This window comes from Bos indicus x Bos taurus, chromosome 6, assembly GCF_003369695.1.
Source record: "Bos indicus x Bos taurus breed Angus x Brahman F1 hybrid chromosome 6, Bos_hybrid_MaternalHap_v2.0, whole genome shotgun sequence".
Classification (NCBI taxonomy): Eukaryota; Metazoa; Chordata; class Mammalia; order Artiodactyla; family Bovidae; genus Bos; species Bos indicus x Bos taurus.
The window spans coordinates 50074193-50089828 of record NC_040081.1 but is presented as its reverse complement, the minus strand read 5'-3'; positions in this window follow the sequence as shown (position 1 = coordinate 50089828).

Genomic DNA, 15636 nt, shown 5'->3' with positions numbered 1-15636 from the left:
TATTCCATGACTGGCTCATGCTGGTCTATGAACATCCTAGGTCTATTGTGTGGGTTGTGTGGGTTAACTCCGAGACACACCATCCTTATTGAGTCTGAGAATTCCTCAGTGGAATTGAGTTCCAGTTACCCACTGGGCTAACTGAATTGATAATACACACTTACACACTTTTCTCCTCATGTTCCCTTGTCTATCTTACCAACCCACTCTACGTTTGGTTTTTCCTTAGGACCACCTTCCAAATAAACTACTTGTATCCAAATCCGGCTTGCTGCAAGGTCTGCTTTGGGGGTAAAACCAGACTAAGATTAATGCCATGAGAATGTAACATTGTGAAAATGTCATAGAATGTCAGGTCCTGGCATGTGGCACATTTGTACATTTCTTTGTTATTTCATTCATTGATTCATTAGATGGTCAATGTATTATTACTTCAGAGATCTTCAGGGTCTCCAGCAACAGCCCACCAGGCTGGCTGAGAGGAGAGGAGCCCTGAATGTTATTAATACAAAGGTTGGCAAGAAAGGAAGCTTTCTGGTGGCCTCACTGGCTCTGGCTACCTGTTGCTATAGGTGCAGGAAGTACAAATATTTTATAAAAAGTTATTTTTTAAAATAAAGGTCTTCTCAGACTTCACTGCACTTGCTTCCTTCCTCACATATTATTAAGAGTGACATCATGAAGTGGAGTAATTCTGTTCCCCAGAGGACATCTGGCAATGTCTACGTTTGACTGTCACAAGTGGGAGAGGATGCTGTTAGCATCCAGTGAGTAGGGGCCACCAGTGTGGCTACTAAATGCCTTAAGATGCACAAGACAGCCCCCTCATAACATTCAAGCCAAAATGTCAATAGTGCTGAAGCAGAGAAGTCTTGCACAGGCAAAGAGGATTTGTCAACCTGAACTCTGATCTCTTTGAAAAAGGACTGGTAATTATTTGGTTTTGAAATAAGCCCTGTTCCATCAGGTAAGAGAATAATAATTTCTGATGGAATAGTGCAGTCTATTGCAACACTGTCTCAGGGGACTTTCTGCAGTAACAGAAATCTATATCTGTCTTGGCCAATGTGGTTGTCTCTAAATCCATGTCGCTACTGAGCATTTGAAATGTAACTAGTGAGGCTGAAGAACTGAATTTTAATTTTTACTGACTTTTAATTCATCTAAACTTAAATAGCCACAGGTGACTACTGAGGACCATATTTGACAGTAGAAGTCTAGTGGTTGAGACATCAAAGGCTAGAGTTAGAGAGGCCTGAGTTCAAATCCTGACTTTGTCATTGACTTTGTAGCTATAAACCTTGAGCAAGATATTTTTTCTTCCCCAAGTTGGGTTACATCATCTGCACAATCAAGATAAAAGTTGTACATCTCTCACTATAATATTGCAAGGATTAAAGAAAAAATATAAATAGCACAGCATTTGCAAAAATATATGCTCAATGAATTATTATTAGTTGTATGTGAACCATTAGTCACTTAGTGAGGCTTCTTCTACATCTCAACCAGACTTAGGAACAGGAACTGGAAACAAGTTAAAATAGCATACTGCCTTCCCTGAACCCTGAACACTTAATCCAATTTACATATCTATCTATGGGTATAATTCTGAGTTTGTTTATGTAAATGTATATGTGTATGTGTGTGTGCACGTGTGTGTGTATATACAATCTACCATCACATGTTAATGACAAATTGTCTATCCCAAATCCATCCATATGCAACCCTCCCTTCTTGTTAATTTTGACTTTCTGTTTGAATCACACTGCCAGCTTGCACTTAGTTATGATTCTGCCTGAACTTGGCATGCATTTTGAGAACTTGGGTAAAGGTCTTACCTTTTCTTCCTCCTGACTCCTTTCCCCATGAAACAAAGCCATTTGTAAATATTTTCACCCAACTGACCCTGACATTTACAGATAGTGCTTTAGAAGGACTCTTGAAGTGTTTCATTTAAAGAGAGAACTTAAAACTTTGTCTAGAGTTTTTCAGCAATGCCTAATGTTACTTGAAAAAAAGGGGTCACCATAGTTGGTTTGAAATATACCTACTTTGCGTGGGTTTCATGTAGCTCATATAATGCTCCCATTATTCAGAAAGCAAAGGGAACAAATGATCATTCAGAAGACACCTTAAAAAAAGTATTTTATAGTATGGCATGGTTTAGCTTTATGTGTACATTTACTAGTTTGTCTGAGAATGAATATGCGAGACAGAAAGGAATAGATAGGAAAGGAATGTTTTCTTTTGCCTTCGTGTGTGTGTGTGTGTGTGTGTGTGTGTATGAAGGAGCATAAACCAATATATTGAATAAGTATATCAGTTCATTTATTTCAACATCAATATCATCATGCCTTTGGCAGAATAGTGCATCTGTAAGAATGGTGTCTTGAATACGTAGAGTCATTATAAAACAGCATGTCTTTGTGATACACACATATACACATTGTAACACATGAACACAGACACCCTGAGACTCATATACACATGTACATGTATATTTGAATAAACAATGAGAGAGAAGAAATAATACAGGATTTAAAGGGGCACAGACAGTTTTATGTCAGCCCTAGATAGATTTCCACCATCATTTTAATATTTAAGACAAGTTATATATATTATTTTTAAAGTGTGAAAACAAAAATTATGTTTTTCTTACTAATGACATCCTAAGGGATGCCTGGCCATGCTGGGACATTGTGGATGTCAACATGCTTAATAGTTGTTATAGGAAGAATAAAACATTTAGCATGTAATGCACAAAATCAAAGGTATTGAGTAAAATGCAACATTTGCTATTCTTTAGGAAAAATGGCAACATCAAAAATACATACTGTGCATAATTAAAACAAAGGAAATATGTTATTAGGCCCATCAAATTTGTTCAAGGAGCAAAGGAATAAGAATAGAATTAACTGCATTTATAAACTCTTTATTTCAAAATGAATACTGCAATTTAAAAAGACAGCCCTTTAGCCATTTTTTGCTTTTGAATCATTGCTGCTAATCAATTACCCAAACTGTGATCAAAACAAAACATTTTTATTACACTTATATAATAATGTGAGTATACCACTGTATATATATTTTGTAAGTTTGCATATTTCTATTTTTACTTTCCTTCTTCTCTTTCTTGTAGCAGTAATTTACTGAGAAGTATTTAGTGTGCACTTTTACCAGTATGCACTAAAGAAGAAAAGGATAAGGATAATGGTGACCCACTCCAGTATTCTTGCCTGGAGAATCCCATGGATGGAGAAGCTTGGTAGGCTACAGTCCATGGGGTCGCAAAGAGTCAGACATGACTGAGCGACTTCACTTTCACTTTACCAGTACACCTAAACATAGGAAGGTGTATACCAAATGTATATGTGTTTTGAGTAGATTTTGAGGAATTGAATTGAATGTGTTTGTATTCAAACATCGCAAGTCATTGGGTGGGATATGGTTTCTTTGCCAACAAAGGTCTGTCTAATCAAAGCTATGGTTTTTCCAGAAGTCATGTATGGATGTGAGAGTTGGACCATAAAGAAAGCTGAGCATCAAAGAATTGATGCTTTTGAACTGTAGTGTTGCACAAAACTCTTGAGAGTCCCTTGGACTGCAAGGAGATCGAACAAGTCAATCCTAAAGGAAATCAGTAGTGAATGTTCATTGGTAGGACTGATGCTGAAGCTGAAACTGCAATATTTTGGCCACCTGATGTGAAGAGCAGACTCACTGGAAAAGATGCTGGTGCTGGAAAAGATAGAGGGCAGGAGGGGAAGGGGATGATAGAGGATGAGGTGGTTGGACGGCATCATCGACTCATTTCGCATGATGTACTCTGCCTGTAAGATAAATAAGCAGGGTAACAATATACAACCTTGACATACTCCTTTCCCAATTTGGAACCAGTCTGTTGTTCCATGTCAGTTCTAACTGTTGCTTCTTGACCTGCATACAGATTTCTTAGGCGGCAGGTAAGGTAGCCTGGTATTCCCATCACTTGAAGAATTGTCCACAGTTTGTTGTGATCTATAGTCAGAGACTTTGGCGTAGTCAATAAAGCAGAAGAAGATCCAACAATCTCCTGTCAATGGTTGTTCAGCAGTGAGATGTAATTTTGGAGTTCTCTTAGGAGAAGATAAGCGCACGTCCTTCTACTCCGTCATCTTGTGCTTCCCATGAGCCCAGAATTCAACCACTGCCCCCCACTTCTCTGACCCAGTCATTCTCCTCTGTGTCTCCTCACTGGCCAACCCACCCTCCCCGCCAAGCCCCTCCAACCCCCTTACCACCACCACCCCGACCCTCACCTAGCCCTGCCCAGTCCTCAGCCCAGAGTAATGCTCCGTGCTACAAAAAAAGTCTACACCCTCCCCCTGAACCCAGTGATGACATAATATGTTCATTAAGGGAAATGACTGGGGAACAGAATATTTTAATTCATTCAGTTTTCATGGGGAATGAGTATTTTTACATTACTAAGGAAACCATTTCCAGAATGAGGGTGTGACATGGTTTGGTTGTTTAGAGATGTGCCTTTGAATTTTCTTGTACTTGTGGATGTACCTCAGTATTTTAGTTTTGTAAGCACATCATAAACTACAATACAAATTCTTCTAAAATAAGTATTATATACCTCTATTTACGGCCATGGTGGTTTAAAGGAGTAGACTTAACCTCTTGATCATAACTAGAGAAACAGGACAAAATCCATGTAACTGCTATTTTCAGGGTTGTTCTTAAAAGAAGGGAAAAAAAATGAGGTGTTCTGTTATATGCTGATTTCTGCTTAATTGCACTTTTTCAAATACAATATGAGGGGGAGGAATCCCAAACTTCAGTGGATTCACGGAATTGAGTAGATGGTGATCAAAGTACAGGGAAGCTGAGGCCATTGCAAGTTGCAGGGCAGATTTCTAGAAAGAAGGGAGCCACATAACACATTGGTTGTTGCTGGGGCCAGGCATGGGGTGTTGATTGTTTGCTAAGGAGCACAAGAGAACAATTCCTGAACAATGGGATCTTTCAATATATTGATGGTGATTGCTGTTGTTGATGTTCAGTTGCTAAGTCATGTCCAACTCTTTGTGACCCTACTGACTGCAACATGACAATTTTCCCTGTCCTTTCCTATCTCCTGGAGTTTGCTCAAACTCATGTCCATTGAGTCAGTGATGCCATCCAACCATCTCATCCTGTCACCCCCTTCTCTTCCTGCCTTCAATCTTTCCTGGTATCAGGGTCTTTTCCAATGAGTTACCTCTTTGCATCGGGTGGCCAAAGTATTTAGAGCTTCAGCATTAGTCCTTCCAGTGAATATTCAGGGTTGATTTCCTTCAGGATTGACTGGTTTGATCTCCTTGCAGTCTAAGGGACTCTCAAGAGTTTTCTTCAACACCACAGTTCAAAAGCATCAATTCTTTCATGCTCAGCCTTCTTTATAGTCCAACTCTCACCTCTGTACGTGACTACTGGAAAAACCATAGCTTTGACTATATGGAGCTTTATAGGCAAAGTGATATCTCTGCTTTTTGATATGCTGTCTAGATTTGCCATAGTTTTCTTTCCAGGGATCTTTTAATTTCATGGCTACAGTCACCATCTGCAGTGATTTTGGAGCCCAAGAAAACAAAATCTGTCACTGTTTCCACTTTCTCTCCATCTATTTGCCACAGACAGATGGGACCAGATGTCATGATCTTAGTTTTTGAATGTTGAGTTTTAAGCCAGATTTTTCACTCTCCTCTTTCACCCTCATCAAGAGGCTCTTTAGTTCCTCTCCGCTCTCTGCTATTGGAGTGGTACTGCATATCTGAGATGTTGATATTTCTCCTGGCAATCTTGATTCTAGCTTGATGGTGATTACATGGGTGTATGGGCTTCCGCAGTGGCTAAGAATTTACCTACAATGCAGGAGACACAGGAGATGCGGGTTTGATCCCTGGTTCAGGAATATACCCTAGAAAAGGAAATGGCAACCTGCTTCAGCATTCTTGCTTGTAAAATCCTATGGACAGAGGAGCCTGGTGGGCTACAGTCCATGGGGTTGCTAAGGGTCATTCACAACTGAGCAACTGAGCATACATGGGTATATACAATTTCAAAACCCATCAAAATATACAATTAAAATTGATGCAGTTTTTTGTCTATATATCATACCATGATAAATTTGATTTTTAAAAGAACTCAGAAGTGGCAAGCAACAACTGGAAAAGGAAAGTATTTAATTTTAGACTCTGAAAAGATGTAAAGCAAATATAGAAAAGCCCACAAATATCTAAATTGTAAAGAATGATGAGAGTTTTAATAAAAATCTACATTTACTGAGTGCTTACTGTCTTATAAGCTTTGCTTTAAATACTGGATATGCACAAACTTAATCTTTAAAGGAAACCAATGAGGTATGGAATATTATGATTCCTATTCTGTAAATGAGGAAACTAAGCATAGGAAGGAAGCATAGAAAACTATTCAGATTTCACTGACATTAAGTGGTAGAGTCAGCATTCATTCCTACATGATGTGTCTGTTCTCCTAACCACTGTATGAGTGCCTACATTGTCTATCTTAATAGGGACTGGGCATAAAATATTGAGCAGAGCAGTATGGTGGAGTCAGAAATTAATTGAAAAGTGAATATATATATATATACACACACACACACACACACATACGTGGGGAAATGTCATCTAGGTAAGTAATAAAATCCATTCAAAAGCAAATTTAAGATATTATTTTGTAAATATGGAATTACAGTTAATGATGGCAATAAAATTTTGGCCACAATTACCGTGTTAATCACTGCCAATGACATTCTTAATCAGCAGATTTTTTTTTTTCTCCAGTGAGTATTTTGGAATGTGTATTACAATTTGAATTGATAAATCCATGTATAACCAGTTATTCCATTGTAGGAACATTATCCTAACAAAATATCAACTGGGAGAAAAAAAACTCTAAGAATAAAGTGTTAATTGTGGTTTTCCTGTGACAGAAGAGTGACAACTATTATTTCACCCTGCCTAGAAAAGTAAATATCCATTAAATCATTTCCATTACCATCATAGTTATAAAGGTTATATGGACATGAGAACAGGCATGAATTAGTCACTGATGCAATGAAGATATTATCACATGTCAGTGATATTGTTATATGTTGTTATGGATTGAACTGTGTCCGTCCTCAATTCATATGTTGAAGTCTAACCCTTTAGTACATCAGAATGTGATGGTATTTGCAGATTTACAGAGGTAACCAAGTTAAAATAAGTTCATAATTAGTGTAGGTCCTAATTCAATATGGCTGGTGTCCTTATAGCATATAATCCAGTATGATATGAAGAGAAGATTATGTAAAGAGACACAGGGAGACGATGATCATCCTTAAGTCAGGGAAAGAGACCTGGAAGAGATTCTCCCCTAATATCCCTCAGAAGGGAACCAACCCTAATGACACCTTTATTGTGGGCTTTTAGGCTACAGAGTTGTGAGACAGTAAATTTCTGTTTAAGCCACTCAATCTGTGGTAGTTTGCTATGACCGTGCTAGGAATCTAGTCCACATAATTACAGAGACTGATTGTGGCTATTGACTGCTATTAGTGTTATTCACCAGAGAAGGCAATGGCAACCCACTCCAGTACTCTTGCCTGGAAAATCCCATGGATGGAGAAGCCTGGTAGGCTGCAGTCCATGGGGTCTCAAAGAGTCGGACACGACCAAGTGACTTCACTTTCACTTTTCATTTTCACGAATTGGAGAAGGAAATGGCAACCCACTCCAGTGTTCTTGCCTGGAGAATCCCAGGGACGGCAGAGCCTGGTGGGATGCTGTCTATGGGGTCGCACAGAGTCGGACACGACTGAAGCAACTTAGCAGCAGCAGCAGCAGTGCTATTCACCAAATATTCTCTCTCTACTTCTGGCATTTACAAGAGTCAGCTTCTTTCCTCTCGATGATAGGGATGGTCATGCGCTTTCTTTGGCAATGAAAGGTGAGGAGACATAACATGTCATTTTAGGGAGATGTTTTAGGAGGCATCATATATTTCATCATGCTTTTTCTTTTCCTCTGCCTAGGCAGCTGGTCATTCTAGAGATGATGGCTGCTTTGTTAGTCAAAAGTGCATGGAGAAGAGCCTCCAGCTGCTCCATTGAGTATGTGTGGTGTGAAGATGAAATAAACCTGTTGGTGTTGAATGGCAGAAACCAACACAATTTTAAAACACAATTTCAATTGTAAAAATTAAAAACAAACAAACAAAAATCCAAAAACCTGTGTTGACTTAATCCACTGATATTTGAGAGGTTGAGAGGTGTTTGTTAACTTAAGCCAAACCTAACTCATTCCAAGTAAAAAGACTGGTAGTGCATGGGCTTTGCTTACAAGGACTTTAAAGTCCTTGTGAGAGCTGTAGAAATAATTAAATGATTATAATTGAATATGGAAAATTATCTGACAAAAATATGCAAAGAATTTTGTGAGTACACATAAAAGAGTCACTTAAACTGGATGAGGAAAATTTCCTGAAGGGAGATGTCATATCAGTTTAGTCTTGAAAGGCAAATAGGAGTTAGCAGAAGAAAATGAAGTCAGATAGACGACATGTGGGCAAAGGTGAGAAATGCAAATTTTACATTATGCTGAAATGTAATATATGAGGGTCAAATGAGTAGAAGTGATGTTTGGGGAGGATAAGTTGACAGGATCCAGGTCTCGGTAACTTTTTAAACTACACTTTGAAGGTTGTATATTACTTTCTCATGTACCTTCCCTAGGCAATGAAAAGTTCACAGAAGAATGAAATAATCAGTTATAGTTACAGTTTCAAAACTGGGAAAAAGAGAAAGCATTATATACCTGTGATTGCAGTCATGTAATAGATAAACATGGAGGATTGCAAAGTAATATGCAAAATGGTTATGTGAGAACAGTATGAATATAAGTAAATAGTGTTGCCTATTTAAAATGTTATTATACAGTGTGTTCAATTAAAAGGAAAGTTAATATAATGGTCTGACCAAGTAAGCAGAATAAAACTAAAAATATATTTCCCCCAATTTTAAAAACCTATGGGAAATGAAAATACATGCTTTCAAAATGCAGTTAAAGATCTGATGGGAAAGAACTTATTAAGATAAGCAACACAAATGAGATGAAGTGAGTTTTCTGTTACTCTCTTGCTAGGAAAATTACTTAATATCAAAGGCAGAATAAATAATTTAAAAGACTGTATTTCCAAATTGGAAATTCAGAGAGGGAAGGTAAAGAAAAATGAAAAAGAAAGTCTAGTAAACAGAAATCAAAGATATGCCCTTTCTGTTCTCTGGTTATCTAATCAAACACTAATCCAGGTACTGCTGTGAAGGGAGTTTTCAGATTGAACTAAGGTCACTAATCAACTAACCTTGAAATAGGAAGATTACTCTAAATTATCAAGGTGGATCCAAGGTAATCACTTGAGCCCTTAAAACCTAAAGAGAAGGCCAGAAAAGAGAGGTGTGGAGATTTCAGAAAAGGAAGTAGAGGAGAGATCTTAAGCATGAAAAAGACTCAATTCTTGATTACTTGATTACTTTGAAGATGGAGGGGATAGGAGGCATGACCAGGGAACATAGGCACCCTCCAGAAGCTAAGCACAACTACTGGCCAGAAGGTAAAGAAAAACCTTAGTCCTATAACTACATGAAACAATTCTGACAACAATCTGAGTAAATGTGGAAATGAGTTTATCCCTAGAGCCTTCAGAAAGACATGCAACCCTGTCTTGGCATCAGTCTTGTAAAACCTGAAGAAGATGGTACAACTGTATCCACTGGATTTCTGAACTAAGCAACTATGAGATAAATTTGTGTTGTTTTAAGCCACTAAGTTTGTGGCAGTTGGTTATAGTAGCAGTATAGAACTGTGCTGTGCTTAGTCGCTCAGTCGTGTCTGATTCTTCGACCCTATGGACTATAGCCCCGCAGGCTCCTCTGTCCATGGGGACTCTCCAAGCAAAAATACTGAAGTGGGTTGCCATGCCCTCCTCCAGGGGATCTTCTCAACCCAAAAATCTAATCCAGGTCTCCCTCACTGCAGGTGGATCTCTACCATCTGAACCACCAGGGTAGCCCAATGTATTACTGTAGCGGGTAGTCTATTCCTTCTCCAGGGGATCTTCCTGACCCAGGAATGGAACCAGGGTCTCGTGCATTGCAGACGGATTCTTTACCAGCTGAACTACCAGGGAAGCCCAATGTTTCTCTAACCCCTGTCTAAGCTTTAGTACATCCGACAAATATTTATTGCTCTCAATATTCTAGAAAGTATCACTTACTGAAAGTAAACAAATGTTTTCTTCTTAAAATATTCTTTTCTTTTCCAAATCATAAGGGTAAACTGAACATATCATTTTAAAAAGTAACTTTTTAAGGAAAAAGAACACAGTAATTCAGTGGAAATGAGGAAAATAAATAAGCTTATGTTGGCAATTGATTTTATAGCACAAACTCCCTGAAACAGAGCTGAAACTGCGGCTTTAATAAAAGGTTCCTACAATTCTTTTGACCAAGATATTTTCATTAATTGCCTTCAAGTGGGCACTTGAAGAAGAGCTGACTCATTGGGAAAAAACCCTGGTACTGGGAAAAATTGAAGGTAAAAGGAGAAGGGGGCGGCAGAGGATGAGATGCTTAGATAGTATCACTGACTTAATGAACATGAGTTGGAGTGAATTCTGGGAGACAGTGGAGGACATAGGAACCTGGTGTACTGCAGTCCATGGGGTCACAGAGAGTTGGACAAGACTAAGAGACTGAACAACAACAAGTGCCCCAAAGTGCCCTGATTTGAGGAAAGCCAAAACACTTATTTGGGTATAATTGTATCAAGCAACAAAAGTGATATGATGAAGAGTTCTCATCCAGGTACGTAACATAAACTTCTCAGATCTTCAGGAAGCCGACACTGTCAAGTCATATAATTGATATGACACTGCACTTTCTTGATACAGAACTAATCAGTTGTAAAAGAAAATGTGAAATAAGATAGTAGGGAGATGGTAAAATACATGCTTCATTCTTTAATCTATAAGTTGAAATATTATACTGTGGTGATCAAGGCTATAGATTCTGGAGTTAGATGGCCTGGGATCAAATTCTAATTTCATCACTACTTGGACAAGTCTCTGTCTCTCACTTTCCTCATCTGTATAATGGGGATAATAGTTCTTACTAGGGATTATTAAATTATTATATGTAAGGTTTTTAGGATAGTGTCTAGCATGTGGAAACTTCTGTGTAAATGTTAACTAGAGTTACTTAATCTGAAAGGGTTAAACTTTGACCCATGTGTTGGCAAGTTCATAGCCTGTTTTGTATGGGCAGAGAGCTAACAGGTTTTTTTTTTGTTTGTTTGTTTGTTTGTTTTTAAAAAATGTTTTCAGAACCATAGGTTAAGTTTACCTATTGAAAGACATTTCAGGTTGGATAAATAAAAATTTAACTGCTTACAAAAAACACATCTAAAACAAAATGATACAGAATTGTTGAAAATAAAGAATGGGAAAAAATAACCAGAGATATCTAAAAAAGAAAGTAACTGAAGCAATGACATTAGATATAAAAGATAACTAATAGTAACATTATTAAAATGGATAAAGAAGTATTTAAAATATAAACTTTTTAAAACACAATTTTGGTTGTTGAATAGAACTCTACCTAGTAGACTACCAGATTTTTTTTTTCTATTGTTGAACAAATTGTTTCTAATTTTTTTTGCTATTTTAGATAAGGCTACAGTGGACATCTTTGTATATAAAGCTTTTACCATTTCATTGGATTCTTCCACTAGGATACATTTCCATTTGTATATTATTAGATCTGACAGTATATTCATTCTAAGATTTCTGATACTATTTCCAAATTGTCAAAACAATTGTACTAATTAGTACTCCAACCACATAAGTTTATCCTAAACTTTGATTTTTTTCTGAAATGATTCTGTTAATGGCAAAAACAGAAAAGTTGTTATGAGATTAGTATGTATTTTCACTTCCTCTTCATGTTTCAGAGAAGTGCTTTTCAAACTTCAGTATGCATACAAATTATCCCTGGAGCATGTTACAGCATAGAACCTAGTGCAGTTCATTTAGAGGGGAACCTAAGTTTTCTGAGAAGCTATCAAATTGTTCTAAGGCCCTTGGTCTGATTATCCTGTGAGTACAAAGGTTTGAGACTTAAGCTGACATGGAGAAGGAAGTAGGAAAGCTTTTTCTGAGTTTTAAAAATGAAGCAAGTTTGAAAAATCCCATTTTAAAAAGCATGTTCCAAGCACAGTAATCTCCCCAAATTATCTAAATTAGATCAAAGATACAGAAAATAATACAATAATCAGGAAGGGTTTGTTAGTAAATCCCTCCCACCATGGAGTACATATAAACATCTATTTACATATATAAGATATATTTTACGTATTTATCATTTTCTTAATAGTCTCATAGTAATCCTATTATAGCATACTTTTTAAGTTTAAAAATTCATTGTTAGCATGACATTCCTTGAATCAAGTATTTTTATAAAACATTCTTTCCAATATTAGCAGAGTATTCTAGTTCATGAATATGTGAAAATTTATTTAATTAGTTGCATTTTTTATATATTGACTTTGTTTCCAATTTTACCCATATCATTCCCCAGTAGCCACTTTTGTGTATACATATTATGTGTATATTTATTTTATTTTTATCTTGGACTAAGCTTCCACTCCAGTACTCTTGCCTAGAAAATCCCATGGATGGAGGAGCCTGGTAGGCTGCAGTCCATGGGGTCGCTAGGAGTCGGTCGCGACTGAGCGACTTCATTTTCACTTTTCACTTTCACACAATGGAGAAGGAAATGGCAACCCACTCCAGTGTTCTTGCCTGGAGAATCCCAGGGACGGCAGAGCCTGGTGGGCTGCCGTCTATGGGGTCGCACAGAGTCAGACACAACTGAAGCGACTTAGCAGCAGCAGCAGCAAGCTTCTAACTTAAAGTTTCCATTGTAGCATTCATTTCTGAATCATTAATATTCTGATATGTGTTACAAACCTGGTGTTACACATTCATTTCACTGACACTGGGTATAGGATTACGTCCAAAAGGATATCAATTTGAATATAATTACCTCATCATTGCAATTTTACTTTTTTTAATGAATCAAACAAGATATTAAATAAGTCAAGAAATATATGTGAAGGGTCATCAAACTATTTTAGCCAAATGGCTTATTTGTTAAGTTTTGGAATTGCTAAAATACGAGAGGGCTTCCCTGGTGACTCAGTGGTAAAGAATTACGTTCAGTATATAGGAAATGAGGATTCTTCCCTGGGTTGAGAAGATTCCCTGTAGAAGGGAATGGCAACAGACTCCAGTGTTCTTGCCTGGGAAATCCCATGGACAGAGGAGCCTGGCGGGCTACAGTCATGGGTTCACAAAGACTGAGACATGACTTAGTGACTAAACAGCAGCAAAATACCAGAGGTGCTGATGATCTAGGTACAGGAGATATTTGTTATGGTACAAACTCCCCTTTTAGGGAGATCTTCAACTAAGATGGAAATCGAAAGATCCCTATGTTTTAGATTTAGAGTTGCATGTCTTTGCAATGTTTTAGTAAATCTTTCTACAGTGGCTTCAGAATATATTCCTTTCCTTTTGGGTGCATAGTTTCACTTAAGCTTATTGGAGTGAGTCAGGTTCTGAGTATCAGCTTCTAATTTGGCCAACTTCTGATCATAGAGATACTTTAAAAAAAAAAATCCTTTTGAATTACCTTGTCAAGTTTCAGTCAGGACAAACAACAAATATTCTTGGTAGTACTGAACAACCCCATGCACACAAGAAAGGTTCCCAACAGGGTGCAAAAGATATTATTCTCCCAGGATTCAGAGCCACTCCCAAAGACAACCAAGAGAGGAAAAAAAAAAAAAAAACTTAAGATACTACTCCTGAAGCTTACAGCAGTCAATAGGCCCCTACCTGCAAAATGGTGGACAACCCACATTTTTGTCCAGCCATAGTTTTGAGGGCCCTTCACACTAACAGCGGCCAAGCCAAATTGTCAGACAAACAAGATTGGTAACCATGTTTGCTTCCTGCCAATTTGAACTTGAAAAGAAAGAGCCAGTGTGAAATTCTACCTTTCTCTCTTGATCAGACACTACAGATAGAGGTTTGGGAGCACTAACTTTGGTAAGAATTCTTACCCTCTGCCAGTTTTGACAGGATGCCATCTGCAGGCTTCAGAGTCAGTGGGATGTCTCAGTGTGTCTCATTCTGGCCACCAGAGACTGCAGAGAAAGAAAAATAATTTTCCTTTTACCTTCTAGAGTAAGTGCCTGGCTGAGCCCTCTTTCTCCCTAGGGCATCTCATAAATGGATAAACTTATCTTGTTACTGGATAGAAGAGTAGCAGAGGACCCTTCCTCTTGAGCCTTGGTTCTTGGTAAGGACACAAAGAAGAATCTGAGGTCTTACCCCTGGCAAAAAGAAGTTTATTGAAGAAAGAACAGAAAGAACACCTCAAGGGAGTGCTGGGCCAAGCCAAGAGAGGCACTGGCACCAGAACGATGAGATATGAGGTTTTTAAGACAAGGCTTTTACATATTCATCTAGGTGGGCATGGACTGATAGTTTCGATTAACAGTTGCAAGTTACATAACAGCCTCTACTGCACATGTCTTTCCGATAATTCAGACTGTTTGATTCATACATAATCAAATGTATGTACCTATGTACAGAATGTTTATGAACCCTTAAGGGACTCCCTCCCGGCTGTCTAAGGTCACTGGAGGACACAGCTGTGCATCAAGAGTGCATATGCCACAGGTGGAAAAGTCTCTGTGATTAATTTTGTATTAATAGCATATCTATGAGCTCTCCTGGGCTGCACTGGGATGTACCTGAGGTGGGATTTAGAGAAGCTGATATCTTTTTCACTAGGCCATCCCTCAGTTGCTCATGCCTGACTTCCTATTCAACAATTTCAGAGGTTAAAAGTTCTTTACTGTGTCCACTGTAATTTACTTTTATCTTTGGTAAGGTTAACCTCTGTAGAACCAAAACTAAAATGGAATCACTTACACTGGGGACAAAGTGGAGGTGGCCAACACAGGAGCAGTTAAGAAAATAAAACTTCACCTACCAGAAGTTGCAGAAATTTGCAGTTCTTAGAAATCAGCAGAGGACGCCAGCAAATCTCCAAACGCCAATTCAGTTTAAGCCGTCACTGGACTGTTTTGAACCTTGACTCAGCTATCCTTAAAATAGGGAAAAAGACCACCAGGCCTCCTATCCACTGAAAAAAGCAGATAACCTTCATAGTTACTCAATAAAAAGCCACGGGTCTGTGAGCAACCAAGAACACATTGCTTTCCTAGCCGTAAATTTGACGGCTTGAAGCTCAGAACCTTTGCAATAAACTCATCGTTTTTGCATGCCTTACTCAGTGCAGAGTTTGGCTTCTGACGCCTATTCAGGCTTAAAACAAAATTTTGTTCACCTGGGCTTCACAGTGGATCTAGTATGGTTCCTCAGTCGGATCGGGTCAGATCGTGGACCCCCTCCGATTCTGGCTGGTTTCCGGACCGAACCCGGAAAAAGAAATGAGTCGAAAGAATTCTGAAATCT